This window comes from Lissotriton helveticus, chromosome 3_1, assembly GCF_964261635.1.
Source record: "Lissotriton helveticus chromosome 3_1, aLisHel1.1, whole genome shotgun sequence".
In the NCBI taxonomy this organism is placed as follows: Eukaryota; Metazoa; Chordata; class Amphibia; order Caudata; family Salamandridae; genus Lissotriton; species Lissotriton helveticus.
The window spans coordinates 403,786,606-403,808,867 of NC_136061.1; positions in this window are offsets into that span (position 1 = coordinate 403,786,606).

Sequence of the window (22,262 nt, forward strand, 5' to 3'; positions counted from 1 at the left end):
GAGTCCACTGGTGGATGCATTTCCAAGAGGTTTGATCTTGCTCAGATGCCTTATACTTTCTTTACAGATTAAGACATTTACTGCAAAACCCCTTCCCGGAACCTCCTGAAAGGTCTTTACATCAATAGAAACTGGTCAGTAGTCTGGTCAGAAAGGAAGGATGTGTATGCATCCATCTGAGATGGGATTATGTGAGGGAGAGCGAGAGGAACATGGCGGCAGCAGGCTAGCTGCCGCGGTACTCCGCTCTGAGCACCTGCGGAGCGGTGCTTCTCTACTAACATCGAAAGGAAGAATCAGGGCGTTTTTTCATCGTGTGAAAAGCTAAGGAAAGCTCTAACTCTAATCCTTAAATCAGGAAATATTAGAGTTATTTTTCCGGAGAACACGCAGTGTAAGTCTTTTTTCCCTCTCTATGTGTTGGGAGAAGGGCGTTTTCTCATCTGACTCTGCGTCCTTCCGAGGCCGGTCTCCTCTGCAAACTTCGCCGTTTAGCTTCTGACTCTGGCACAGGGCCGCCCTGGAGCTCCGCCGCGGAAGATACTTGCGGACTCTCCGTAGGGACCGTGTGGAAGAAGCGGAGCAGTTACAGGAAGGAACCGAAGCAGACCTAACAGCGGCTGCCTCACCCCTTGCACCAGCAGCAGCCACATCATCGGATTTTACATCGCAAGCAGCTCAGCAATTAACGCCGATAAAACAGGTGAAGGGGAAGCAAAGAGGGGGGGGGCAAGTTTGTGGCAAGTTAACTCAGGTACCCTTAGACTTAGACTTGGGAACCATCGGAGGGAGGGGGGTTCCCAGCAATTGCGTGCAGTCTGAGGTACTTAACAAAGGGCACAGAGGAAAGGGTTTGGGCAAACATCGCAACCGAGGGGGGAAAGCGAAAAACAGGAAAGGGGTCGGAAGTGCATTCCCAGCGGCAGGGGGTCAGTCGAAAGTCAGCTTAGAGATCAAGAGCCCGCTCCCAGAAATTGCTGAAGGGGGTAACAAATGGTTTAAGATAGTGAGTGACTCAAAAACCCCCTCTAAAATATCTACTTACCTTTCCAATGATGTGAAAGCCAAGCGAGCAAAAAAAACTAAGGCAGCAAAAACTGTCCTGGACTCCAGTTCTAAGATAACACCGTCGCTCCGTTCCTATTTTAAGGCGATCCCTCAAGTATTGGACCTGGTACAAAATATTTCTCCCCTTGCAAGCATACCCTTAGACCAGCAAATGGAGACAGATCAATCAGGTTGTTTGGATGAGGACGCTCCTGTGATCAACAATGATAAGATGTCTTGTATTGACTCCACAAAGAGCCTTTTCTTGGCAGACGCCAATAGTGCCCCTAGTACACCCAATTATACAGCATTTACGGCAGAGGTGAATGCCGGCAAAGGCATCTGCATCGGAGAGCCCTCAACAGATTCTCTCTTGTTACCTGAAACCCCCAGTGTATCAAGCAATTTTGTTGAGCTTGAAGTCCCATTAGAAAATCAAAATCAACCCCAGAGCCTAGAGGAGGGTCTCAATTTAAATTTATATTCAAATTCGAATATTTCTTCACAGATAATTCCTAATCTCCCTTCCACTAGTGCTATGTCACCTAGACCTCCTGTTTCTGGTATGGACGCTTACCCAGATCTCACGGTCTCATCTCTATTGCCCATGCTCTCAAACTTGTCAGCAGATATAAAACGGGGGTTCGATGAGTCAACGAAAATTCAGAAAGAAATTAGATTTTATTGCGAGTCCCTGGACAGCAAGATAGATGGCCTATTTTCGAGAACTGGAGCGCTTGAGGAGACAGTTGCTGTGATCTCTCTTGAACTGGACAATGCCAAGGAAGAGATCACAAAACTAAAAGAGAGGACACTGTCCTGGCTGATAGGCTGGAGATTTTGGAGAATAACTCTAGGCGCTCTAACATTCGTATCTTAAATGTGCCAGAAGGTAGTGAAGGCTCAAATATCAAGGCATATATTATCCGACTCCTAAAAAAATCTCTTAATCTGGATCACGCAGAAAAGGAATTAGCTCTAGATATACAGCGAATACACAGGGATCCCTTTAGATTGAGTACACAGAGGTCTAAACCACGCAAGATATTGGTAAACTTCCACACCTATTCTTTAAAGGACCAGATTCCCAACCTAGCACTTAAGCAAAAATCCCTGTCAGGAGATGGCTTTAACTTTCAAATAAGATCTGATCTATCAAGGGCCACCTTAAATAGGCAATGGGAATTGGGTAGGAGGATGGAGGCATTTAGAAATCTAGGCGCAACAGTACAGCTGAGATTTCCAGTAGCCCTGAAGATTATGATGAATAATAAGATGTTTAATATCCACACGGTTCAGGCTGCAGATGACCTACTGATGAACTTTGGAGCCGCAAAGGGGGCTGAAGGCGGCTCGGGATAAAATAACGAGGGCCAGACTATTTTTTTTTTGGCTCTTGTCCTTCCCTTTATCTCTTTGACTCCCCCCCAAAAAATAAAAATTCTGTGTCCCCCCTTAGTAAAATAATGGAGGCGGGTGAAGATAATAAGGAGAAAAGGAGAAAAAGAGAAAAAAAAAAAGGGGGAGGAAACTATTAGAGAAACAAGGAAAATAGGAGAAGGATAGAAGCAGGGGAAAAAGATAATGGAAAGATAGGAGAAAAAGAGGAAAAAAGGAAGTGGAAAAATAAATAAATAAATAAATAATAATATAAATAAAAAAAAGGGGAGGTCGAAAAACTAAATATTCACACGAAGTTAATTTGCACAATGGGGTGTTTTGACACACAAAAAAAAAAAAAAAAAGGCGATTTCCAAGTTATTAGTATAACGAAGCACTATGTAGCCCTCTACACTATAAGATACGCTCTTGCAGGGGCTTAGTAAAGAGTTAGGGGTACCGAAAACCGGACATGTTCCGGTTAGATAGAACAAGGGAGGGTGGGGGGTTTCACTTGGGTGTTGGGGGGTGGGAGTAAAAAATTTAAAAAATCCTCATTTCCAATTTAGCTGTAGACTGTCTCATTATTTTGCTCTTCAGTATGGACAGGTATAATATTTTCAGGCATAGTATTTCAGTTGTCAGTTAATGACCGCATGATGGGTCGAATTAATCTTACTTGTTATGAGTATGCTTAGGATTCTCTCCTGGAATATTAATGGCCTGCGCACCAAACCTAGGTCTAACAGGTCTAATATTCAATATTTACGGGACTCGGATGCGCATGTCATAATACTCCAGGAGACACACCTGGTTGAAGTCGAGCTGTTAGACGTAATAAAAAAGAACAAGTGGATAGATCTGTCTGTTTCAACTTCCCAAACAACTACTACCAGAGGGGTCTCGATTTTTTTTAAAAAATCAATCACCACAAAAATCATAAAGCAGAAGGTTGACTCCGCAGGCAGATGGGTCATTGCCGCAGTGGTCATAAATGGATCACATTTCTCCATTGTAGGGTATTATGGACCTAACCGGGACGACCTATCAGACATTATTCTCTGAATTATTGCACTTCTCAGAACCAGTCATAATGGCAGGATATTTTAATACCGTGCTTAATCCTCTGATTGACAAGACTCCGTCTAGCCGACAACAAACATTCTCCAAATCCAGAGCTTTTTTACTTAAATCTATGAATCAATATGGAATTCTAGATATCTGGAGAGTAAGAGCAGATCAAAAACCTGCCTATTCATTTCATAATTTTAAATATCACCATCAATCTAGGATCGATTTCATCCTAATCAGCAAAACTTTGCTCGACTCGGTAAAAAATATTGCTTATCTACCGTGACATTTGTCAGATCACAGTGCTGTCTCTCTAGAACTTGCAGGCTTGATTAGACCTCCGAACAGGACATGGACGTGCCATCGCTCCCTTTTTTCATCTCCGGATGATCTCGCATGTATTAAGGCAGAAGTACAGGAATTCTTTCGCCTCAATATAGGCTCTGCTAATCCCAGTATTGTCTGGGACGCTTTTAAGTGCTTCCTGCGAGGTGTTATTAAGAGCAAAACTATATTCCGTAGAAAGCAATACACCCAAGAAGTTGAATCTATAGAAGCCAACCTGTCACTTATCCAAGCTGAGCTGGAGGCCTGTAATAATGTCTCTAACTCAGCTACATCGGATAAGCAGGAAAAACTACTAGAGCTTAAGGGGCAGTTGGCTTATATCCTCAACCAGCGTATTCTCCAGAAGTGGGAAGCTAGCAAGTTAGCCAATTTTGAATTTGGAGAAGGGGCTGGTAAATTACTAGCCTGGAAGTCCAGAACTGATCGGAGTCGGAACAACGTAGATTTTATTAAAACCAGGGCTGGGACCGTATCTTCAGACGCAGAAATAAGATCTGCCTTCAAGGATTTTTTCCAGAATATATATCAGGAGGATATGAATACCTCATCTGATAGAATAAAGGAGTGGCTGGAAGGCATTTCTTTACCATCTCTATCCGCAGAACAAAGTTTATCTTTGGATAAGAGGATCACGGAAGAAGAGGTGATATATGTATGTAATAAAAAACAGCAAGGGAGGTAAAGCGGCGGAGCCCGACGGCTTGCCGTCCGAAATATATAAACACCTAATAACTGAAATTTCTCCTCTTCTTGTAGATATATTTAACCAAATTTTGTAGGAAGGAATCTTACCTCCTACCTCCTGGAATAATGCTTCCATTTCACTCATCCTGAAACCAGGTAAGGTCGCTACCGACTGCGGTTCATACCGTCCCATTTCAATACTTAATGCGGACTATAAAATCTTTACGTCCCTTTTAGCCAAGAGATTGAGCCAGGTGGCTCCAGAAGTCCTACATTCCAATCAGAAGGGCTTCGTGAAGGGTCGCCAGCTCTTTGAGCTGACGTATGACCTTATAGGAGCAATCGATATGGCGACAACTTCTTCTGCGCCATTGGCAATTCTCACGCTGGACGCCACTAAGGCCTTCGACAGGGTCAATTGGTTGTACCTGTCGGGGGTCTTGGAAAAGTTCGGCGTGGGATGCTCTTTTCGTAGAGCAGTGGATCTTATATATCATAATCCAACTGCCTCCGTTTTGGTTAACGGAGGACTATCTGAGCCATTTACCATCACAAGGGGCACACGTCAGGGGTGCCCCTTATCCCCTCTGCTTTTCGATCTCTATATTGAGCCCTTTGCGCAGAAGATCTGCCAGGCTAATAACATCAAGCCTTTTAAGTACAGAGATTGGGAAAAAAAGGTGTCACTGTATGCCGAGGATGTTATGATCATGACGTCGGACATCAGCACCGCATTTCCAGCAGCCATAAACTTAGCACTGGAGTTCGGGAAATTTCAGGGTACGAGGTTAACGCATTTAAGACGGAAACAATGGCTTGGAACAGCGATCTAATAGGTTTCAATGGCCAACTTAGTAGTAATCTCAGATATCTTGGTTTAAGAATCATTAAAGACATCAATCTGATTGCATCTACAAATTTTACAATAGTTGCGAAAGAATGCCGGAAACTAATGGAGTCTTGGATGCATTTACCTCTGACGGTTCTGGGACGTGCAAACTTGGTGAAAATGTCAATTTTACCTAAGTTAACTTTTAATTTTAACACTATACCATTATTTTTTGACACATCATTAGTGGCGAAGATGCAAAGCAGTATCTCTTCATTTATATGGAAAAATAAAACTGTAAGAATAGCGTGGAAGAAATTAAGGCGACGTAGGGAGAAAGGTGGCTTAGCCGGTCCCGACCTTCAGATATATGCCTGGGCCTTTCGGATGACACATGCACGAATGCTGTTAAAAAATCCAGCAGACCAAGGTATAGGGTCGATGAGGCAGTCAGGCTTCCTATTCAAGTTCGGCGACCCCAAATTTTTTAAGAAGATCAAATAATTAAAGGTGCTGCAGGGTCTTGCAAGAACTTGGTACAATCTAAGATTTGTAACTAAATTAGGATACTATTCAAATAGATCTCCAATATGGGATCTCCCTGTACCCCCTGGCTGGACAACCGATGCATTGGTAATCCCACTAAAAGACGCTGGAATTTCAACTTGCGGTGACTTATTCGTGGATGGAGTGTTGCTGCCATGGGAACATCTAGCAAGAAAGACAGGTCCAGGCCTGTCTAGATTAAAGTATCTGCAAATCTCAAGTTGGGCTCAAGCCCAAGCACAGCCAGATAGACCCGCTTGGCTTCACAATAGACCTCTAGGTGGAGGCAATCATTTGGAATCCCTCATGCTAGATAAACCAACAGCAGCAAAGGAAGTCGCCCTATGGTACAATTTAATCTTGGAGGAGATTGACGGGGATTTTCAGCTCCCCGTAAAATTATGGGGGTCCCTGATGCCATCCTTGAACTTGAACGATCTATGGTCAATGTCATGTAATGTTTTGTGGGACCTGGTTAAACCTGCTTGGCTCCGCAGAAACCATCTTTTCACTATTCATAGGGCCTACTATTCGCCACAGAGGCTTTCCAAATTTTCTTCAGGGGGTTCGGTCGCATGTGCGCGGTGCGGCCTAGTGGCAGTCTCTGATGCACATATGTTTTTTGATTGCCCCCAACTCAGGTCTTTTTGGGATCAAATCAGTAGCAAACTTACATCTTCCATCAGTTCCACGGTGTCCATCGATCTTCCGCTAGTAATCTTCGGAGTAGTAGACCAGAAGCAAAGTGCAACCAAAAATCTTTTATTTTTCTCCATTCTGGTGGCCCGCAGAGAAATCTGCAAGCGATGGAAAGAGGTATCTCCCTCTTCCGTACACGACTGGCGCACTTCAATGCTACAAGTATCTAAATTAGATCTCGCCAGAGCCGGGAAACCAGAAAAAAGAGCTTTTTGGCACTTACTCGATTAATCTCTCTAGAGGTGTGGTTTTTTTTTCCCCCATGTCCGATGATTACGAAGCCATGATATACTTTCTCTGCTTTGCAACCTTGCCTTCTTTGTTGGGTGTAAAGGTTGATCCAAGCAATAAGGAAAATGGCTGATGGTTAAGCATCTGTCCAATAAGCTGCTGGGGGTAGAATGGGCAGAGTGATTGACACAGCATCTGGGCTTTGGTAATTACACAAATCGGTCGCACCCCTACCAGTTCATACTGAGTTTGCGTGTCGTATCCACTGTCTGTTTTTCTTTCTTCCCAGTCCAGAAACTCGACAGATTACAACCATGGTGGAGATGAGGACATAAAAAAAAATAAAAAAAAGAGATGGGATTATGTGTTTACTGCTTTCAGAGAAGAGCAGGTGTTCTCTTAACAGGTAGATATTGTGGAACCTCAATTAATTTTGCTATTTTCCGGAGTTTGCTGAGGTGGTTTGACTGTGTGGTTGGCATGCATTTTTTGAGATAAAGAGTTTTTTTATGAGGAGCTTCCTGTTGTAATTGGTACAGTAGATGATCTTCAATCAATATCCTATTTGGAGAGAAAAAGAAAAGAGGTCTCTTCTCTAGTTTGCACCTAGGGAAGTGATCCAATCAATAAAACATTTATGCACCGAGATCAGTATCCTTTGAAATGTATATCAATATTATCTGGCTTGAATGCAAGATCATTGATGTAGAATGTATTGGCATCCAATACGCCCTCACCTCAGAAGTGGATGCCTTTTAATGCCTATAATCTGAACGTTATATGAAGTGCAAAGATCGAAACTGGCAATTTGCTTTTTCTTACTGTTCTTGGGAGGGGGGTCCAAGGTTGTCTCGGACGGCACCAATGGGGGCAATTAACTCCCCAAAGCTTCTCCTTGGTCAAGGACCCATCTGTAGCATATTTTGCGGAGGCTGTGAAATATTTTTTGCTGTAGATGAGAATAACCTACCTGTCCTTCACAGTCATCCTAGACATCATTGAATTTGTTTGGAAATAAACTATTTAAAAGTCATTTCTTTAGAAGATTTAGTTAAAAAACACATTGTTATAAGCTATTTTGTAAAATAATTTCAAATAACTGATTTGTGAATTAATCATTTTTAAATTGAGCAAATTACACCGATTTATAAGTACAACAAAATATTTACTTCACCTTCTTATGTACTGCACTAACATTATGTAAACGTGGTCACCAAACTCCGACAATAAAGGGGAACATTATAAATAGGAGCTATGATGCCAATGCAGTAAAATGATAAAAATATTACCTTTTTAAGTACTTTCATTGGAAATATATTTCCAGTATGTGCTCCAGCTACTTTTCTCACTTGGAAAACCTACAGAAGACACAAATGTTATGCATCTCTAGAATTTAGGTCCACACAGCCCAACTTCTAAAGTTTAATATAAATATTCCACATTCACTATTCTAGACTTCTTTCCTACACACTTGCGATGCAGAGGATACTGCGCAATGGAAATCTACACAATATAGACAATGAATATGGTGTCACGGCAGCAGTCCGTTATCTGAGGTCATCAAGCAGAATCAGCGGCAGTCAGGTTTTGAAACATTTGGAAGGAAGAAAAAACAATTTACGGCTTTTATTTTAGCACAATGTACCATTGTGAGTAATAGTTAGTAGAGAGCAGTTTAGTGTACATGACGTTAGACACATTAGTGTTAAACAAATGCAGATTTTGTCATCTGGATGTGGAGAGAGGGTGAAAATTGTAACATACTTCCTAGGGGCACATGGACCGGTTTACTTTCCTGAAAGTGGATGGGCCAAGACGCATGGTAAAGTCACTGACAAACACTCTTAACCAGAAATTAAGGGAATGATATACATATGGTCTTTGCAGTTGCAGCGGTGTGCAAAATTAAAGACTGTGATCATAAAAATAAAAGTTGCAACGTACACACTGCAACTCAATGCAATTTACAACGAAGAGGGATCATGAAACGGGCCCTTGCCCTTTACAAATTGCACTACAATACATCAAGATCTTGTGTTATTTGTTGTTACAAATCACAGATTGAACCAACACTTTAAGGTAGGTTGGTTTCCATTTGCAAAGTTGAAGCTGTCCATGACATCAGCTCCCACTTTGCGACTATAGGCATCGTGGCAATAGAGAAGTTCAGGGGACCACTGCATGCTTGTTCCTCCCGATGACCCTCTGCATCATGCGTTTCTATATTTAAATTGCAGCTCCACACTCCTTAGGAGGCAGGAGATGCAAAATTGGAGTTTTGTAAAAGCCGGCATGAAAGTCTGCTGTCTCTCGCAGGCCACTATCCCTGCAACCAAAGACATTTAAAGGAACGTGCAAATGAAGCCCCTTGTACGTTATTATAAATGAGGTAGCATGTAGAAAACAGCATCAGCAGTGTGACCAAAGAATAGTATATTAGGCTCCAACTGCTTTATCTTGAATCCCAGACACCCTGCTGTTGCTCCATATAGTTAATAAAACTGAGTTATGGAATCCAGATTCTTCCCAAGGCATTGCCACCCTACTTCCTTTCCAAAACTAATTGGAACTAGTGTTTAGCTGGCTACAATTTGAAGCAAACATGCCCAGTTTCATTTGCACTTGAAATCCGAAAATTCAGGCAAGAAATGGCAAAACCGATAACTTTCGAAAAAATAAAAGGTTGTGGTTTATTTAGGAGTGTGAACGTGATGAAAATTGCATCATGCAGATTCCTTACCTTGCCATAGCCACCTTTGCCCAGTACTCTAAGCAGCTCAAAGCATTCTGGCCTTATCTTTTCTGGACCTCTATTCACGCTGGTTTCGGATATCTCAAACTGTTCACAGTGCTCCTTGTCGCTAAATAAAAGGCAAACATACAACACATGTTTAATTTTCAAACCCAAACGTGGCAAACCAAACCTATCACACGTATATCTAATTTTAGATTGTTTTACACTTTCTGCAACAAACACATTATTTTTGTCTATAAAATTTTATTTCAGCAGTCTCTTGTTTTAACATGTAGCTTGGTGGATTAAACACTCCATGAGACTCTGCGACTAAAGAATTAGATTACTTGTTCAACACCGCTGCCTCAAACTGGAAACTAATTTCTGACAATAACGTTGACCTCATCTAGATAGTCTCTACTAGAAAAAGCTTTACAGAAGGTAACTTGTTCCTCTGATAAAGTCTTCTAGCCGCAGATTCCTCACTATTCGAATAGTATCTAAAGCAGTACCTATTTGTGAATGTATTCAAACCAGAAAGTACGACGGGACTGAGCAGGCAAAATTCCCTTCTCTGCGAAAGATAATGACGACTCCTGAATTAATGGAAGAATGCCCATGTAGCAGTCTGGCAAATGTCCAGGAGAGAGAGACTTCATGCCAATTCAGTTGTAGCTGCTTTGGCTGCGGCAGAATGAACACCTAGTCCTTCCGGATGCTGCTTTATTTGACAATGTGTAGCAGATCTTAATGCAAAGCAAGATCCAGGAGGAGATTGTTCTATTCTATACAGCCTTGCCTTGTTTTGCTGCAGATAAATGTTTCTTCTGATGAACAATTCTATCTGCACATTCGTTACCTTCTAAATAGATTCCCCAAGCATTCCTCAACAAGTGGGTGGGTGCATTGTTGGTTATACAAAAATATCCCGAAGGACTGAGCATGCAAACTATCCTTCCCTCCTCACATCTGAGACCAAACATTGATGCTTAGCACAGTTGTGGAGGGAAGCCCAGGTTGGTTGCTTTACTGAGGTTTGTTACTGGCACTCCACTCGCTACGGCAAAAGTAAAAGACTTGGCTCTGGTGAAATGAGCTTGAATACCTTCTGGTGGTTCTTTGGGCACTAGTGCACAGCAAATCTTGATGCACAGGATTATCCATCTTGATCATGACCTCTTATGCACTGCCTTGCCCTTCATCTTACCCACATATCTCAGAAAAAGTTGGACATTCAGTCTGAACTCAAGTGCTCTATCCATGTAAGAGATGACTGCTCTCCTAAGGGTCAAGATGAAGTCTCTCTTCTTCCTTTGTTGGGCCGGAAGAAGTTTGGTAGGTTGACAAATTGGCCTTGGTGGAAGGGGGTAAACCACCTTTGGCAGGGCGGGAGCCCTGGTTTTTAACACAAACTTATCAGAAAAAAAGTAGGTGAAACGTGGTTTAACATTCAAAACCTGAAACTTACGAACACAAGTTGGTGATGTTATAGCGTTCAGAAAGACTGTCTTGAGCATGAGCACACCTAAAGGACATCTATGCAGTGGTCAAATAATGTACACAAAAGGAACATTGTAGGAACACATTTAAGATCCCATCAAGCCATAAAAAGGGAGATGGAGGAAATTTGTTTGTAAGCCCCTTTAAGAATCTCATAACAATGGATAAAAAACAGGGACGGCTGGTCATGCAAATAGAGGAAAGTGGACAATTAGACAGTTTCCATTGCACACCCTTGCTGTGCCATCAAAACGGAAAAATGTAGTATGTCCGACAGGTGGGCTTGAAGAGGGTCTATAGAGTTGCCTATACCCCATCTGATGAATTTATTCCATCTACTTGAGTACACTGTCTTGGTGGAGTGTCTATGGACACAAAGTTACATCTACCACTTCAGGGGTCAATGATTAAGAACTCGGGTTGCCCTGTTCAATCTCCAGGCATGTATGTGGAGGCTCTAGAGGGTGGCATATAGAACCTGCTACTGCAACAGGAGGTTTTCTTGAGTGGCAAAGAGGTTGATTTGAGGAATCCTCCAGAACTGGAATATGGTCTGGATTACCTCTGGTTGAAAACACCACTCGTATTGGCAAGATGAAGCAAAGTGAGACTGTCCACTCTCAGATTAGACATTTCAGACAGGTGATCTGACAGGCCTAAGCTCAGAACCAGAGCTGCAGAGACATTCAACCGTACTCCTCCCTACTTGTTGATGTACCACATTGCAGTCATATTGTCAGTCAAGATCTGGACAGAGTGGCCGAGAAGCGAGGAAGGCCTTGAGTGCCTGACATATCAGCCCTTATTCGAACAAATGTGAAAGATCAAGTCTTCTGGGAAAAGGCCAATTTCTTCGCATGCGCTCCCCACCCTGGAGTGGAGGCGTCCTTGACAATTGTTCTCATCGGAGGAGGAGTGGGAAAGTTCCTTCCTTGGGAGAGATTCTGTCCACCCTCCACTACTGTAGATCCTCTGCAGTGTCACTGAAGATTTGGATACAGGATTGAAAATCTCCACTCTGACACCACCATCATCACCTTAATGAAGATTCAAGGGGCATAAGGGAGGCCAAACGAAAGAACCACAAACTGGTAGTATGCGGATCAGACTGAAGCGGAGGTACTTCCAGTGTGACTGCAAGTCAGGGTATGGACGTAGGTATTCTATCGGTTGGCAGACACCATCCAGTCTTCCGCTTTCAGCACTATCAGAACCTGAGCTAGGACAGCATTTAGAAATTTTCCTTATTGAGGAACCAGCTTAAAACACTGACGTCTAGAGTAGGACGTAGACCACCGTTATTTTGAGGACCAGGAAGTGTTATGTTCCCGGGTTAGGCCCATGTAGCAAAGCTGCTCATTTCTTACAATGTCCTCTTTTTCACAATAACATATCTGCCTGGAACTTCTGCAAAAACTTGCATGCATGACAATATTGGATTAGTTTCTCTGAAACTACTTTGTGTACACATCTAGCTTTGTACAACATTATGATGAGGCCTCGGACATCATGTACAAGGCCTCTTTGCACACGATGTACAAGGGTGGTTCTATCTTCATCCACAGGGCGACAGAGCTATCTACAGATCCATAACCTCGCTAATCTATAACATACATCGCAAGACTGCTTTCTATTATTAATGAGCATCCCGATAGATTAGCAGAGGAGGCACCTCCACTGACACAAAGGGTCTCTGCATGCTGAGACTTCACCATGCAGCGTTCTGACATCTGGTGAGTGGTGTACAGTTCATGACCAAGATGGGGCCCTTTATCCTCTCCTGCCAGGTAATGGGGTTGGATTGTCCCTCGGGGAGATTTTTGGCTCGACAACTATCACACTCTAGGTACACTTAGAGTAGGATTTGCATAGCAGGAGTACACCTGATTACTGCCTTATTTATATGCTCACATATATACACTGTTTTAGCAGCACCATGGTAGAACTGTATCCACTATTTACACTTTTGGTGCTTGTAATCACTTTCACCTGCTTCGGTCTACTGATTATCGCAGCAGTACAACAGTAACGTTGGTTCAATACATTTATTGAAAACATCCCACTGTGTATTCTGTGTACTTCTCTGAGCAGACATAAGCACTAGTGACTGAGCAAAAGGTTTGGATCGGTTTTCACAATCCCGAAGGGGTCAGGGTTGCCATATTGAGTGGTTGTCAGAAACCATTTACCCCATGGTATGGTTATGAGGGCTTAAGGTGGCACTGTGGGATAGCTGGTCTATAGGCCAGCATATCCTGCGGGGGTACCTAGAATCAGTCTAGGCACCTCACCCAAAGTTTATGATCTCCAAACAAATGCGCAGGTCCTACGGATTAGTGTGAATTACACGTCAGAAGTACCAGAAGTAGTATTCCCCAGCTCCGTTCCTGCCCTGGAACCAACTGCACTGCACGTTTAGGAGTTCGAGCTGAACTTCCTGCTGAAAGACATGTAGGTGGTCAGGCGGAAGTGCCTGTGACTGGTGAGGAATGGGAGGAGGGTTCTGTTGGAAGGGTAGGATATAACCCCTTTCCCCAATTTGTAAAAACCCAAAGACGGAAGTGAGACCTCAGAGCTGTGGAAAGGACAACACCCTTCCTCCAACAGGCTGTCTGTGTTTGGACAAGGTAGAACTAGGGTAAGCTCCCAGCGGTGGCTGGTGAAAAGGAGGCGGTAGCTAGGGGAGAGGGTAGGCATGTGTATTTCATTTTACTAAACCTCTACACTGCTTGTATGGGCGGGAGGGTTCACCTGTTGCTAATGGCTGTGTTGTTGGCAGCCCCGGAAAGAAAAGCCTCTAGAAAAGGCTCAAATGTTCCAAAGCGGATAATTCAACGTTTTGGTCTGGAGGTCAAGTGATATTGCATTGGCTATGCTGTCTTTAAACCTCTCCAATGCTGAATCAGCTTGTGTTTCAGAAAAGGTGTATCATCAAAAGGGTAATTGTATGTAGGGCCTCAGTGAGGATATTACATTTTGTTTCTATAGATAGAAAAGCAGCTGAGAGTAGTCTTCTGCCTCTAAGAATTGAGTGATAGGAGGAAACGTATAGTTTCCTACCTGTCGGTGTAGTTTTGCAGCTGAAGACTTTGTGGATTCACTATGCTGTGCATTATTCCACCATCTAGTGGTTGGGTCCAGAATTATTGTATTTCTTCTCTTTTTTTTTTTCGTGGCCCAGGTGGGCGCTGACATACCACCATTTGGTGTCCTTCGTGACGTCAACGCGCTTCCTCCAGAAGCTTCCACCTTTGGTCGCTATCTTTGGATTCTTTTTTTTTTTCTTATTCTCTTTTTAAAGTCTTTCTGCTGTTTTAATAATGTTCCTCCTGTATCATCTCTCTGGTGGAGGATGGTGGGATCGCTAGTGAATCCAGAAAGTCTTCAAGCTGCAAAACTGCACCGACAGGTAAATACTATACATTTTGCAGCGTGAATCTTTCTAGATTCACAATGCTGTGCATAGACTTTGTAGCGGTTTGTTAGGTTTGTGGTGGCAGGGAAGAAGATGATCTTTGGTTACTGAATATGTGTTGTAAGACCTTCTGTCCCACTTGCCCTTCCTTGTTCATTTGAATACCTACGCAGTAGTGTTTAGTGAACGTGTTCACTGAGGACCATGTTGCTGCTTGGCAAATGTCTTGAATAGGTGTGTTTGCTAGAAATGCAATTTTTGCTACTTTTTTCCTTGTTGAGTGAGCATGTGCTGCTCCTTGTAATTGTTGCCCAGCTTGTTTGTGGCAGAATTGTATGGTTTGTGCAATCCATTGTGCAATGGTATTTTTGGTAACTGATCGTCCCAATAAACTGCAGGCAAAAGACACAAAGAATTGCTTTGTTTTACTGCACTCTTTTGTCCTTTCTATATAGTGCATTACTGCTGCTCTCCTGGAGTCCAGTGTGTGTAACGCCGTTTCTGTGCTTATGGATGGTTTTTGGAAAAAAAATTGGTATTTGAATTGTCTGATTAATGTGGAACTGTGAGACCACCTTTGACATGAAATGTGGGTCTGTTCTCATTACAATCCGCTAGTTTATTTGTAGGTAGGGCTTTGGTAGTGTTAGCGCTTGTAATTCGCTCAGTCTACGTAGCGATACGATAGCTACTAAGAAGGCTGTCTTTAGTGTGTGCGTATGCACATGCAGTGTTGCTTTATGAATAGGTTCAAATGGTGCCTTCATCAATTGGGTTAACACTACGTTGAGGTTCCATGCTGGAGGTGGCATTCTGTTAGGAAGTGCAATTCTCTTTGCTCCTTCTTGAAATTTCTTTACTATTTGGGAGGTGAAATTTTTTTTCCCTGTTTCTCCTCTTGTGTAAGCCACTATCACTGCTAAGTGCACCCTTAGAGATGTGTAGCTTGTCGTAGATATGTTAAGTATTTTAGTACTGTTGATTCCTTGGTAATTCTTTGTAGTTTCTCCCTAATGCACCATTCGGAGACTCTTTTCCACTTTGCTACGTAGCACTTTCTTGTGGTTGGTCTCCTTGCCTCTCTAAGCACCGCCATTGTGTTTGCTGGTAGTTTGAGGTGTGCAAACTCTAGGTCTTCAGGAACCATGCTGCCAGGCTGAGGCTCTCCGACTCTGGGTGAAGGACCCTTTCGCTTTGCATCGTTAATAGGTCCTTCCTTGTGGGGAACCTGTGTGCGGGCGCTAGTGCCATCTCTATGATCTGTGAGAACCAGGTTTGTCTGGCCCACTGAGGTGCTATCAGTATTAGCGTCATGTTGCTGAATCTGTATTTGTTTAGGTAGTTGATGTGCTTTATATGCTATTTCATTCTGTATTGCTTGCGTGACAAACCATAGATCTTCCCAACTCCCTGTTGCCTGTGACCATTGTTGTTGGATCCATTCTTGGAATGGCCTCATGAGTAGGTGGATATTTGGGACCAAATGTATGCATGATGCCATCATTCCCATCAGTTTGCTCACTGTCCTCACTGTCATAGCTTGCCCCTTCTGGTAAAGACGTGTTCCCTTCAATATTGCCAAAGTTCTCTTTGCACTTGGAATCACCTTGCTCTGTATGGTGTTGATCTCCGCACCCAAGAATATCTCCACTTGTTCTGGTTCTATTGATTATTTACCCGAATGGATTGAAAACCCTAGTTGGGCTAGTGTTTGTATGACTTGTTCCATGTGCCACTTTTTTTCACTCTTCGGAGTTAATGCAGGCGTTGCAGTCCTCGCTGCGATGGTCGAGCGGCAGGCAGAGATTGTAAACTGGGTGTTGGTCCTTCTGCGCGTTATTGTGGTGGCAGTTTGCGCAGAATTTAAAGGGAATTGTGTCCATCATCGTGGCCAGGGAGCCCCCTGTGTGCGCATTCTCCGAAGAAACGTTGAAGTTTTTGATGTTTTCTCCTCTTTCGTCATCCTCTGTACGTGACTTGAATCCGGTATGTTCTCCAGTGATTTCTTGATCTTCTTGTAGATTTTCGTGGATTCTTCTCTCAAATGTATTGGAGCTCCTTCACTGATGATCTAGACCCAACGGCAGAAAAAAGAATCTAAAGATGGCGACCAAAGGTGGAAGCTTTCGGAGGAAGTGCGGAGATGTCACGAAGGACACCAAATGGTGGTATGTCGACGCCCACCTGGGCCACGGGAAAAAAAAAGAAAAGAAATACAACAATTCCGGACCCAACTACAACATGGCGGAATAATGGACAGCATAGTGAATCCAGAAAGATTCACGCTGCACAACTCCCAGTGGAGGGAGCCCAGTAGGGGATAAAGTTCCCACTCCGGGGGGTATCTAGTCCACTGGCAAAGTCTTGGTTCAGTCTAGACTGGTCATCCCCACCATCTTCATCGGCCCCAGGGTATTATTGTGGATTCAAGTGCAGAAGAAAAATCTATTTTCCTCCATTAACCTCTCTGCGTCTCTTCTGGAGGGATGAAGCAAGTGCACCAAAAGTCAGATTCTGGTGGAGTGGGTTGGAACGCCGGCTGAGTCGGTTTAATCACAAAAAACAGTAGGTGTGTAGGTGGGGGCATCGTTAGCAGGACAAATGTTGTCTGCGGCGCCTGAGAAGTAATGGAATCCTAACCCAAAGTGATTAAGACGGGATGATCAATGTTGGCGGTGATGATCCCAATGGCTGGGGTGGCATTGGTGCTAGTCATGGTCCATGTATCTGGAGCTAAAGGCAGAAGCTCTATGAAGGCGTCGAGTGGTACAGCATCAGTAATCCTCCATATGAAAAAAAAAAGTCATCAAACTCATAGGGCCAGTCAGCGATCTCAAGGACGGGCCACGGATCTGCAGTAAATCAGGAATATGTCAGGTTTGGTTTCAGAAGTGAGGAATTCAGGGTAAAGCTGACCGGGCAGGGGAATTTGAATAGGCGCTGCAGGCAGTAGAGTCTCTGGACCGGTGACTAGTCAGATGAAGTCACAGGTGCTAGATCCTCCACGAAGTCCTCAGTCAGCTGCTGGTCCGATGGTGATGGAGGTGAAGCAAGAGTTTTTGGCAACTTACTCTTTGACGATAGATAGCGTCCAGACTCATGCTGCCTCTTTTCTTTGTAGTACTTTTTGGACAACTTAAATGAAATTGGTGAATCTGGTGACCTCAACTTGCAGTACCCTCTGCGTTCATCCTGCGTGCTAGCCATGAACATCGTGGCTTCACTTTCTTTGACTGCCTTAGGATGTATACTCACAGGCCTTCCTTCTGTGATTGGATCCCAAACACCAAAGGCAGATCTCGTAAGGGTCTACGATAGACATCTGGCTCTCACATTCAACATGATTTGAAACCAGACCACTTGGTAGGTGACACTTTGGTAAAAAAACTGCACTTTAAGTGAAAAACGTTTTTTTTTTATAGTTAACTCCTGAGGCGATTAAGCGAGATCCGGACCACATCAATGGCGTGTAAAAAAGAGGAAGGATGTGAGGACACTGACGAAGGCAGTTTATAGCTCCAGTTACGTCACAGGGACACTCCATACAGCTCCGAAGTGGAGCCAGCTTCCTCTACCAGCATGGGAGAGTTATTGAAGAGTTTCTGGATCCAGACAGATACCTGGGATCTTCAAAATGTGAGGAATCTGCAGGTAGGAATAACCACCAGAATAAAAGGTTACTTACTTGTAGAAGGAGTTTTCTAGCTTAATAACCTCTCTATTCACAGGCTCCGCATTATTTCACCATTTAATGGTTAAGTCAGATTTTTTTTTCCTTTGAGTGAGCGTTGTCGTCAACATTCGCCTTCCTCGGTTGAAAATGTTTTACTGGCTTTCTGGTGACAGTGGGTAGGTCACATTTGAATCCTGAAAGTCCTCCATCTGCAACCCTTGGTTGAAGGGGCAATGGAAACTGAGCTGATTGGTTTGGCTTTCCATACATATTACAACACAAGTGTGTTAAAGGTTTATTCACTGATTTTGGTTGCTGGAAAAAGCTGCCAGTATTAGAGTCTGATTAATAAGAAAGTGTGAAATTACCTTTGCTAGAAAGTTTCGATTAATTCTCATCACCACTATCCTTATGGATTTGAAGGTAGGGCTCCTGTATTGTGAGTGATTAGTGATCACTCCCCCTGGGTAAGGATGTGATGGCTACTAGGAAGAAGTCTTTAGTGTAAGGAATTGCAGCCCTGCATTACGCATACGTTCAGAGGTTGGTTTCATAAGCTAAGCATAAGGTACAAATTCCACATTTGGATAGGGGCTGGTCTGGGCGGCCGCAATCTCTTTGCTTCTTCCAAGAATCTTTAGGCAATTGGCGCTTGGAAAGGGATACCAACGGTACCTTTATATAGGCATAGGAGAGGCCATTTTAAGGTAGATATATTAGGTATTTCCTGGCTGTGGCAGGACTGGGAATCTACTTCTGTGGAGCAACCCTGTCTGAATTTGATCCATTTAGCACAGTAGTACTTCCTTGTTGTCAGTCTCCACCTTTCTTTCAGAACTTCCCTGGTTCTTGTGGAAGTTGTAAAAGTCCAAACAAACAAGTTACTTACATTTGGTAACACTCTTATTGGTAGAGACTATCTAGCTGCAGAATCCTCGCCTTTTTAATATTTCTCAGGCATTAGTCTCTCTTTCCTGGGGGAAAAGCACAAAACTTAACCCGGTCCAGAACGGCTCCGATGAAGGGGAGCGTCTGAGGTGTCAGGTGTAACTTCACCACATTGATAGTGAACCCCAAAGATGACAGCAGCTTTTCCGTAGTCTGTAGGTGGTTGACTACTAGCTGGTGTGAGCCCTAATTCAGAAGCCAATTATTGAGGTAGTGGAAGACTGGCACCCCTGACCTCTGAAGGTGTGTGGTCACCTCTCCTTCACTTTCATAATCGCCTCAGGAGCACTGGTGAGACCATAGGGGAGCATGGCAAACTGAAAATGCTTATCTCCCAACATGAATCACAGGTAGGCTGGCTGGACAGATATAAGATAATAGGCATCCTCAGGTCCAACGCTACCATCCAGTTTCCAGGATCAAGGGCAGACAAAACCTTGGCCAGGGCGAACAATCAGAATTTCTTTTTCTCCTGGGAAAGGCATTGAGAGGGTGCAGATCTAGAACAGGCCAAAGGCCTCTGTCATTCTTGAGCACCAGGTAGTGGCGGCAATAACCAGCATGTGCTAGTTCAGGCACTAGCAACTTCTTGACAGTCCCTGCGGCCAAAAGGGCTTGCACTTCCTGCCACAAAATAGAGAGATGGTCCTCAGTCAGTGGTTGAGGGAGAGTGGAAGATGCGATGAAGGGAAAAAGGGTAAGGCGTATTCTTTGTGAACAATCTGTAGGACCCACCTGTCCGATGTGACTGCTTGTCAGCACGGTAAGAATCTGCGGATACTACCTTCCACTGGGTGACTGTGCCTCTACAAGTACACGCTAAAGCGGCTTGGCAGGTGGGACGGTAGGCTGTGCGTCTCACTGACCTTGGCCGTGGTCACCATGGCTCCTACCACAAACCTGCTGAGCTCCCGGTGGGGTTTGGATGGGTTGGCGGTAAGTAATTCCGCGGCCAAAGTCTCAGAAAAACAGTAGAACTATTGCAGTTGGCAAAGCGATGCGGGAAGAAAGTCCAGAGAGTGAGAGGTGGACTTTCTTTCCTTAAACCACTCAGGAGCGGTATAAGCTTTTTCCCACCAAACAGGCGAGTCCCATCGAAGAGCATGTCCATCAGAGAGAACTGTACACTGCCAGAGAAGCAAACTGATAGCAGCCACGAGTGGCAGCGAATTGCCACACAGGTGCCTATGGCGCATCTGATAGAATAGGTGATGTCCGAGCCACAACAAATACTGAACTTGGCAGCCTTTCGACCATCTTGGATTACCCAAGATAGTACCGGCAGAAGGGCTCTGGGGACACCAGGGAGGACTTGTGCCACAGAATCCCCAAGGGCGTGTGAGTAATGTCCCAACAAACAGCTGGCAGTAACAGATTGCAGGGCAAAGCTGGACGGAGAAAGACAGTTGCTGAATGCCACTCGCTTCGATTTTTCATCAGGTAGAGTGGTGGGAAATGTTGTATATGAGCAGTTGTGTAAAGCCTGTAGCACTAAACATTCTCGCAAGGAGTGCAGCGAAAGAAAAGCTGGGTCACCAGGAGCAGAAGATGATTGTAAAAGGTTTCCATCACTGCCATTGTACTGTCCTGGCATTGCTTCAACGACTATGCCTTCACTAACCAATCATCTAGATAAAGGGAAATAACTGATTTGTATTCCCATTATATGCACTGCTCCTGAATCTAGGAATTTTATGAACATACTTAGGTAGGATTTTATCCACAAATGTAACCGTGAATTGGTAATGTATATGGTCTACGACAAATGTCACAATCTTCATATCTCTTTCATTGGTACGTGGAGGTATGAATCTTTGAGATCCATTGTTGCCATGTACTCCTCTCTGCAGACATGGGATAAACTCCTGCAGAGTAGTCATTAAATACTTCTGCACTTTGATGAACCTATTGAGGGCCTGAGGTGCAATAAGGAGTATGGTGGATTTGTCCAGTGTTTGGGACGAGACAGAAGAACTAGCAAATTTGGTTCCCTTTCTCTAACTGGAACCATTTATACAGCCAGAAAATCTGTGACTTCTAGCCTGAAGTGCATTAGATCTTATTTGCTTTGTGTTCTTGACTTGATGTTGGGTAGTAGTTTTCAACATTACTGTTGGACCTGGTCCCCTCTGCAGGCTCATCACCAATTTATTTGCCTCCACCGCTCTAGTTTTCTGAACCAGTTTTTGTTGGTTGATAGGACTTTGTGCACTTTCCAACTGCTAACCAGTACTTAAGGGCTTGTGCCCGCTCCTTCAAGCATGATAAACATGTCCTAAATCCAATTGGCACATTTAATTTACTTACAAGTCCCTAGTAAAGTGGTACTACAGGTAACCAGGGCCTGCAATCAAATGCTACCATTGATCCTGCAGCACATATTGTGCCACCCACTTGAGGAGTCTTTGAAAACATTTCTCAGGCCTGCCATTGCAGCCTATGTGTGCAGTTTTAAACTACTATTTTGACCTGGTAAGAAACATGTTTTCAGGCCTAAACTTACCTTTTCAATACATATAAGTCACTCCAAGGGTAGGCCATAAACAGTCCGTAGAGCAGGGTGAGTTTACTTAAAACATTGGACATATACTTCTAGGTTTTATATATCCTGGGGGGGTAAAAACTCTCAAATTTGTTTTTCACTATTGAAAGGCCTACCTCTCCAATAGGATAACATAGGGTACCTTATATAAGTGATAACTTATTTGGGATCAAGTAGGAATGGTGTGTTTGGTGTCTGGTGAATTTTAATTTTAAACCCTCTTTAATAGTTAACTCTGAATTTAAGTCACAATTTTGAAAAAGGCAATTTCAGAAAGTTGGCATTTTTCTGCCCCAACCATCTGGTGTCAGCAGTCCTGTGTCACCCGACTAGGTGTGGTTGGCCTCTGTGTATTCCTCCAAGACAGCCACACAATAATATACATAAAGGCTTCCCTGCTGCCAAAGGACCATCTTGCTGCGCGAGGTCTGCGCCCTGCTGTCTAAGAAGGAAGACGGGATCTTTGCCTTTCATTCCAGGGATAAGCATCTCCAGCATACTAACCTCCTGTTCTGAGCGACAAGGACACAAGAGGCTCCAAAGGCCTCCCTCCAACTGCCCAGCCGATCTGCTGTACTGGACCTGCAACTGAACCAGCCTGAGCCTTACTGGCCT